This window comes from Cucurbita pepo, chromosome LG17 (assembly GCF_002806865.2).
Source record: "Cucurbita pepo subsp. pepo cultivar mu-cu-16 chromosome LG17, ASM280686v2, whole genome shotgun sequence".
NCBI classification, from domain to species: Eukaryota; Viridiplantae; Streptophyta; class Magnoliopsida; order Cucurbitales; family Cucurbitaceae; genus Cucurbita; species Cucurbita pepo.
This window is the reverse complement of record NC_036654.1, coordinates 4,135,714-4,143,745: the sequence shown is the minus strand read 5'-3', so window position 1 is coordinate 4,143,745 and position 8,032 is coordinate 4,135,714.

Below are 8,032 nucleotides of genomic sequence, written 5' to 3'. Positions count from 1 at the left end.
TTTTTTTTTTTTTTTTTTTTCTCAAGTAAATCTGACGATTATTGTTTTTCTTTTTGCAGTAACTGTTACTTTTTGGCATAAGCATGGGTTGAGGAGAGATAATTGTGGGAAGGGATGAGAAGTTAGCGGAGAGAGGTGGGGAAATGTTTTTTTTTTTAATTTTAATTTTAATTTTAATTAATTTATTTATTTATTGATATTATTATTATTATTTTAACTTTTTTTTTTTATAACTTTTTATTTCTTTATTTCTTGTTCTTGTGGTAAGTACTTAGGCCCTCTAATTCTTGTTCTTGACTTGAGGTTCTTATCATGATCTATCCTGAGCACCTTGGTCCTTGGATTTTGAAACCTTGGTTATCTTCTAAGGGCCTTAGTACTATTGTGCTTGGTTCTTGGTTCTTATCCTTAGAACTTGGATCTTGATCTATGTTCTAGTCCTTGATCGTTGTCTTATTCTTGATACTTTCTAGGTTCTTGTTCTGTTCCTTCTTCGTTCTCCAATACACTCTCCCTAGGATTTACGGTACTAGTCATGAACCTGATAACTTGTGTCCAAGCTCCATTCGTTCCAAGCGACACAGTCTTAACCTACGTCCAAGGATTCATGCGTTCCAAGCGATGTAGTTTGAACCCACATCTTAGGGTTTTCCCTTTGGTATCGTCTCAAAACCTATGCCCCAGGCTTCATGCGTTCGAAGAGGCATAGTCTGAAAACCTACATCCAAGGCTTCTTATGTTCCGAGTGATGTAGTCTAATCCTGCATCTAGGGCTTGCCCTATGATATAGCCTGAATTCTTATGCTCAAGGCTTCATGCGTTCCATGCAGCATCGTCTGAATGCCTACGCTCAAAGATTCATGCGTTCCAAGCAACGTAGTCTACGACATGAGCATGTTGTACCGTGGGAGGTCTTAGGAGATTCTTGATTCTAGGCTAAGGTAACTACTCTTTTTGTTCCAACGTGGCCTAGACTACTCCCCATGATAGACCATGAATGTCATGTGATCGGTTCATACATAAATATAGCATCCTGCAAATCTTTGGGTACCCATAACATGATGCAGGACGTCTCATCTAGGTGGGGAAACATGAGTCCAAACATGCATCCTGCAAAGGAAACATGGTGCAGGACATTCCACCTAGAAGAGGAAAACTTGGGCCTCTGAAAGCACTGTGTGGTGGGAGTTCATGGGTCACTTTGGACACGATTAGAGTATTACCTAACATTCTTGAATTTTTTAGTCTGAGGACCTTGGTCCCTTATCCATATGTTGTACATAGTATTCTTCTTACTTTGGTAGTTGTAAAGCTTGTGTGGTATTGTTCTTGGTTCTCAATCTTGTAAGTTTCTAGAGTTCTTAATTCCTGGAGGCATAAGTTGTAACATGCATTCATAACCATATGAGATCATCATAATAACAAGCCTAAGCTATTCTAGAAAGTCATAGAGTCCTAATGATTTCTTTAGATGGTTCTAGAAGGGTATTGAGTCATGAGGTGTTTCCTTTAAGCGTTTCTTGGGTCCTAACTTGGTTTAGGTTCCAAACTTTCTCTAATCAACTTGAACTCTTGAACATACATTCTTGTCCTAGGAATAGACCATATAAGAAGTAGCATCCATATCATAGCATCACATTTCGTTATATAGAACACATAAGCATAGCAGAAGATATGATGGTGCATGTCGGGAAGACGAGGCATGCACCATCATACATCATTCAATTATCAGTAAGGTCACATACTGTAACGCCCCTAATTTTCTAAACCTAATTAGTGATGTCACCCATGCATGCATAACTCATTACGCGGAAGTTCATCATAAATAACCTTGGAAAATGCAACAAAGTCTTTGATAAAGGTTCAAAAATCCAAAACAAACATATCTTCAAAACTAAAACCTTTAGTAACTGAATTCAAAATAAATCTAAATAAAACAAAGTACAATGCTTTAACTTAAAACAGTCAAATAAACGTAAACTACTAAAAAAGCCCCTCGTCCACTTCCATGGTGTCCTCAGCTCCACCATCAACCATACATTGGCCCTTTACCTGAAAAATATAGGTAGCACATGGCTTGAGTATTTTATGAAATACTCAGTAAGTCAACCCATTGTTGGGGTTAAAAATGCAAACACACGGCCCATGTACACGCACATGGATCCACCAGGTAGGCTCATATACGTACCCCCTGGGCCTGGCTTGGTTGAGCACAACATATTATACGTCGTCGGACACCACATAACAGAAAAGAGCCCGCATGATATCATGGCGAACATAAATATCGTATTTCATTCTTTCGTAACATAAAGGGGAAGTATCCCGATGCAAGTGACATACATATATGCACGAGGTCCCTTAACATACCTAGCATGGCATTATATAAGCATTGCTAACATCACATATACGTTTCTTACATTACATNACTCTTGAACATACATTCTTGTCCTAGGAATAGACCATATAAGAAGTAGCATCCATATCATAGCATCACATTTCGTTATATAGAACACATAAGCATAGCAGAAGATATGATGGTGCATGTCGGGAAGACGAGGCATGCACCATCATACATCATTCAATTATCAGTAAGGTCACATACTGTAACGCCCCTAATTTTCTAAACCTAATTAGTGATGTCACCCATGCATGCATAACTCATTACGCGGAAGTTCATCATAAATAACCTTGGAAAATGCAACAAAGTCTTTGATAAAGGTTCAAAAATCCAAAACAAACATATCTTCAAAACTAAAACCTTTAGTAACTGAATTCAAAATAAATCTAAATAAAACAAAGTACAATGCTTTAACTTAAAACAGTCAAATAAACGTAAACTACTAAAAAAGCCCCTCGTCCACTTCCATGGTGTCCTCAGCTCCACCATCAACCATACATTGGCCCTTTACCTGAAAAATATAGGTAGCACATGGCTTGAGTATTTTATGAAATACTCAGTAAGTCAACCCATTGTTGGGGTTAAAAATGCAAACACACGGCCCATGTACACGCACATGGATCCACCAGGTAGGCTCATATACGTACCCCCTGGGCCTGGCTTGGTTGAGCACAACATATTATACGTCGTCGGACACCACATAACAGAAAAGAGCCCGCATGATATCATGGCGAACATAAATATCGTATTTCATTCTTTCGTAACATAAAGGGGAAGTATCCCGATGCAAGTGACATACATATATGCACGAGGTCCCTTAACATACCTAGCATGGCATTATATAAGCATTGCTAACATCACATATACGTTTCTTACATTACATGGCATATTACATAACTTACATTACATGACATATTACATAACATGAAAATATATTCCAGTTCCATAAGCATTTCATGACATGACTCGATAATACTACGTGTATACATGGCATCGATCAACATTTTTATGACATAATTACTAACATATCATTCATAACTTCACATAACATAAACAGTNATCTAAATAAAACAAAGTACAATGCTTTAACTTAAAACAGTCAAATAAACGTAAACTACTAAAAAAGCCCCTCGTCCACTTCCATGGTGTCCTCAGCTCCACCATCAACCATACATTGGCCCTTTACCTGAAAAATATAGGTAGCACATGGCTTGAGTATTTTATGAAATACTCAGTAAGTCAACCCATTGTTGGGGTTAAAAATGCAAACACACGGCCCATGTACACGCACATGGATCCACCAGGTAGGCTCATATACGTACCCCCTGGGCCTGGCTTGGTTGAGCACAACATATTATACGTCGTCGGACACCACATAACAGAAAAGAGCCCGCATGATATCATGGCGAACATAAATATCGTATTTCATTCTTTCGTAACATAAAGGGGAAGTATCCCGATGCAAGTGACATACATATATGCACGAGGTCCCTTAACATACCTAGCATGGCATTATATAAGCATTGCTAACATCACATATACGTTTCTTACATTACATGGCATATTACATAACTTACATTACATGACATATTACATAACATGAAAATATATTCCAGTTCCATAAGCATTTCATGACATGACTCGATAATACTACGTGTATACATGGCATCGATCAACATTTTTATGACATAATTACTAACATATCATTCATAACTTCACATAACATAAACAGTCAACAGTCAACATAATTCATACATAACATAACATAAACAGTCGACAGTCAACAGTCAACACAATCTATACATCACATAGTCATATCACAAAAAATATGGTGCATGCAGGGGCCAGAGGGCACGTAGCATCATACATCACACAATAAGCTAACTCCAAAAGTAAGGTCACTTACCTCAATGGCCTTGGCCGAAGTTACTCACAACAAGCTAATTCCAAAGGTTAATTACGTCCTATAATAACCACATAAAAATTTAGGAACCTTTCATAACATACCTTAGCTAAATCTCATGCTATTTATCAAAATAAACTCCCGATACAATCTGTCTTTGACGGTTAGGAACCATGCTGACCTTAGATTGTAAAACTGAGGGCGAAAATGGCTTCGGAAGGGCCAAAAACTTAGAAATCGATATATTATGGGTAACGAACTGCTAAGCCAAGCTGTCAAGATGAGTCGATAGTACGCGTGCGGAGCCGAGAGCGGAGCTACAGGCATGCGTCTGTGTTGGGCCGAAACGCACACGACCCACGTTCGTCCGAGGGCTGGTTCAGAGGCACCCGACCCGATTCAAACCCACGTCTTTCTTACCCGCCAGAAAGCGAAACCCTAATTTCCGCCTCCCCGATTCCGACAATGTGCCGACACCTTCACCTATTCCGATGCCTTTCCGTCACCGACGACCCCCGATGCAACTTCTTGTTTCCACCAGTCACGCATCGTCTTCGACACAAGCACGACGATCCCAATATCTATATCTTACTTCTACTCAAATCCTTTTTCTGAAATAAAAACCCTAATGTTTCGAGAGAAAAGTTTGGAAAGAAAATGGTTTTCAAGGGATGTAAAAGGTTGGACATAGTAATATAAAAATAATCTCAAGACATTCTAGGGTTTTAGAACAACGAAACTTAAAATGGAATGTTTTTATTAGGCAATAAATGTCTAGCCGGAAATTTCGCGATTTTCAGGGAGATTTCGTAAGATTTAATTATTTATTTTATTACTATTATTATTTTTTTTTTAATGTTACCTTTTTTGAGTCACCATTTGTGCTCTNCTTACCTGATAGTAATCCGTATATATATTACTTTTATTAAAGATTTCATTTTCTATTGTTAGTGTTTTAGGAAAGACTTTGACAAAGTTATTTTAAGTTCCAATCCATACTTTCTTGACTTAGGACATTTCAAAATTCACTTCCATTTTCATGGTCAATCCTTAATTCTTATTCTTAAAAATCCAAATACCGCTTACGTTGGTGAAACTTGACAAAACAAAAAATATAGAAGTTTTGGAGAACCGACTTACTGCGACGATCTCTTCTTAGGACAATACTTCCTTCACCAATCACACTTGTTAAAGAGAAATGAAGAAGTTCTACTTGCGGTTGAATAATCGGTTAAGCAACATTTTTACAGTAAACGAGTAAGAGTGAGAGTTGGTTATGATAGATTAATCAAGCGATACAATAAGGTTACGTATAGAAAACGTTATGGTTATGATAGCCTTATAAAACAATACGATAAGGTTATGTATAGAAAACGTTATAGTTAAGATATGTTTAATATAACGATACGGTTAGATTATGTATAAAAAACGATATGGTTACGTAAATTGATAAAATGATAGGATTAGGTTATGTATAGGAAACGATATGGTCCCGAGATATTTATAAAACGATATGGTTAGGTTATGAATAGAAAAGGATAGGATTAGGATAGATCAATAAAAATATAAAAAATCTCTTATAATGGAATTCCAACTGTCCAATGGCAAAGTGTCTTTAAGTCAAGTTTCTCAATTCTTACCGATGGCCTTCCTTGTCAAAAGTTGACAGAAAATAATTCCTTGTCAAAATTGACCGAAAATAAGAACACAGTTTAAAAGAGATATTCTTTTCTAAAACTATGTGTGCTCTTGGTTGACAAAAACAAACCTTTGTAAATCGCAAGAATAGAGATAAAACCAAGAAAGAAAAAAGAAGTCGGCAAGAGATGTCTCTATTATAAATAATTAAAATAACAACTTACAGAGTAGAGTCCACTCCATATTACATTACTATGCTATAGGTTTTAGGTTCAAACCACTTGATAAAGAAGGCAGGCAAAAACAAAATTATTCAAAAGAAAGAAGAAATAGAACAAGAAACTGAACAAGCAAAACGTAGAAGAAACCAAAGGCAAAGTCACCAATGCAAGATCAATGCACCATTGATTTTGTCCAAGAAAACGTGAAAAAAGGATCGAGAAAAAAATATTTTATGGATAGTCTCTCGATCTTGGATCTTGATCCATATCCTTAGTTTTTCTTCAACAAAACGAAAGAAACCTCATTTCTTTAGATCAAAACGGAACCTTAGTAATTTCCAATTACTCTTTAATCAAGGGATTTACTTATTTTAGACTTCAATTTGAGGCGAATTCAGAATTGTTCTAATTGTATAATCATCAACTACTGACATTGGTAAACGACCCAAAGAAATTTGATTATAATTCAATTCGTGACGATCATAAGTAGAAAGTTCATATTCTTCAGTCATTGATAAACAATTTGTTGGACAATATTCAACGCAGTTACCACAAAATATACAGATCCCGAAATCAATACTGTAATTAAGCAATCGTTTCTTTCGAATATCTGTTTCCAATTTCCAATCAACAACGGGGAGATCTATAGGACATACACGAACACATACTTCACAAGCAATGCATTTATCAAATTCAAAATGGATTCGACCGNGCTCTCAAATCAATTATTTTGTCATACAAATCAAGTGCCAACTCTAAAAATAGAAAAAACAACCCTCACTAATTAATTAAGTGGTTCTAACATCCCTACAGAAGTGGACATCCTAAGAAAATGGTAGCCATTTCATCCCTAGAGAATAGGTCTAGTATGACCATCTTTAACAATTTCTCCCCTAAATTGATGGTAGGTATGCTTCCAGTTTACTCGTGGTACTACACATACCCATTGACTCACGTAGTTTTATGAATGCATCCAGCTTCAGTGATTTTGTCATAATATTTGCAACTTGTTCTTCTCCATCTCTAGTCAAATCACGCAAGAAATGAAACCTCACATCAATGTGTTTGCTACATCCATGCATGATTGGATTCTTGGATAGCTTAATAGTGGAACTGTTATCACATAATATAGTGATACACTTGTCTTGAAAATGACCAAGTTTTTCCAAAACTCTCCTCATCCACACACCTTGACAAGCATAAGACGCGGCTGCCACAAATTCTGCTACAGTACTGGACAACGTAACTACATGTTTTTTTTAGGACCAAGATACAGCCCCATCACTAAGTAAGAACACATAGCCAGAAGTGCTTTTCCTGTCACCTATATCTCTTGCATAATCACTGTCAGTATATGCTATCAACTCACCATTACCCCTTTTCCTACAAAGAATTTCCAAATCTATAGTATCTTTTAAGTATCTCAACACTCTTTTTGAAAATTGCAAATGCAACTCGGTTGGACTTGTCATAAAGCTGCTCATTAGAGACACTACATACATTAAATTCGGCCTTGTTCCAGTTAGATACATAAGGCTTCCAATCAATTGTTTATACATGGTACCATTGATTTTGGCTCCTTTTTCATCCTTTGTCAGTTTAACCCCAGGAACAATAGGGTTGACTTCTTTTGCATATAGGGTTGACTTCTTTTGCATACTTTCTTTGACTAATATAAATGACTTCAGGATTTTGTAAAATCTTTACACCGAGAAAATATTTCATTTTTCCCAAACCAGTCATTTCAAATTCAGGTTTTATAGAATTCCCCAAACCAGTCATTTCAAATTCAGGTTTTATAGAATTCCCCAAACCAGTCATTTCAAATTCAGGTTTTATAGAATTCTTGAACTTAACAAACATGTTCTCATC